The sequence below is a fragment of the Leptodactylus fuscus genome, chromosome 1 (assembly GCF_031893055.1).
Source record: "Leptodactylus fuscus isolate aLepFus1 chromosome 1, aLepFus1.hap2, whole genome shotgun sequence".
Taxonomy (NCBI): domain Eukaryota; kingdom Metazoa; phylum Chordata; class Amphibia; order Anura; family Leptodactylidae; genus Leptodactylus; species Leptodactylus fuscus.
This window is the reverse complement of record NC_134265.1, coordinates 355914472-355916151: the sequence shown is the minus strand read 5'-3', so window position 1 is coordinate 355916151 and position 1680 is coordinate 355914472.

Below are 1680 nucleotides of genomic sequence, written 5' to 3'. Positions count from 1 at the left end.
TTTCTCCGCATAATTCAGTATTTGTTAAAAAGCAAACTCGTTATTAACAGAATTGTAAATCCCAATAGCGGACCTCTGACTCCACCTGTCTGATTCACTAAGCGCTTCTTTTTCTTTATGGGGATCGTTTTATCACACAGTATCCTTATAGCTTTACGCCGCTTCTTTAGTATCTTTTTCTGACGTTCCTTTAGCGGAATTCGACCTTTCAAGATATTTAAGGCGATCTCGCCTATGGCTGCTATTAAATCATCGCTAGCATGACGCAAAATAGATTTCCTGACAGAAGGCGTCACTTTTTAAAGCGTTTTTAGAGAGAGAGCCCAATAACGACGTAATCTCTCCGACATCTTGGCGCTGCTACGTAGTCGGCCTAGAACGCGCTTAACCTTCTAAATCTCACTTTTTAAAAGTATTTTTCTTTAGAATATAAACAGCCGGCGGAGCTGGAGGTAAGAACCCCGACCTTAAATGGAGGTGCTCAGGGGTGGTAGCCCTTAAATCTACTAGCAGATGGCCATAAGGCTCCCGCGTAGCATCCTCAAAGGCTTCCAAGAAGAAATATGTTTTCCCAGGATACATTTGTCTCGCGAATGTTAGAATTTGCAATTTATCACGCGGGTTATTAAAGAGAACAATGTACTTGGTATTTAAACTTATCGTTCTACTCTTTTTACCCTGACAAAATATGTTCTGTACCAGATACATAATACTTAGGTTTCTATGATGGACGTACTTGGTAAAAGCCTTTTCTAGCTCATTGTTTACACTAGCGCAGTGGCGTAACTAAGAATGGCGGGGCCCTGTGGAGATTGATATGCCCCCCCCCCCGACCAACGCCAAATACCCCCTCCTACGCATTCCTGCGTGTTCTATTATCCCTAATAGTGGCCCTGCACACAGTATTATCCCCCATAGTGGCCCCTGCACACAGTATTATACCCCATAGTAGCGCCTGCACACAGTATTATGTCCCATAGTGGCCCTGCACACAGTATTATGTCCCATAGTGGCCCCTGCACACAGTATTATCCCCCATAGTGGCCCCTGCACACAGTATTATCCCCAATAGTGGCTCCTGCACACAGTATAATGTCCCATAGTGGCTCTGTACACAGTATTATCCCCCATAGTGGCCACTGCACACAGTATTATCCCCCATAGTGGCCACTGCACACAGTATTATCCCCCATAGTGGCCACTGCACACAGTATTATCCCCCATAGTGGCCCCTGCACACAGTATTATGACCCATAGTGACCCCTGCACACAGTATTATGTCCCATAGTGGCCACTGCACACAGTATTATCCCCCATAGTGGCCACTGCACACAGTATTATCCCCCATAGTGGCCCCTGCACACAGTATTATGACCCATAGTGGCCACTGCACACAGTATTATCCCCCATAGTGGCCACTGCACACAGTATTATCCCCCATAGTGGCCCCTGCACACAGTATTATGACCCATAGTGACCCCTGCACACAGTATTATGTCCCATAGTGGCCACTGCACACAGTATTATCCCCCATAGTGGCCACTGCACACAGTATTATCCCCCATAGTGGCCCCTGCACACAGTATTATGCCCCATAGTGGCCCCTGCACACAGTATTATGTCCCATAGTGGCCCCTGCACACAGTATTATGTCCCATAGTGACCCCTGCACACAGTATT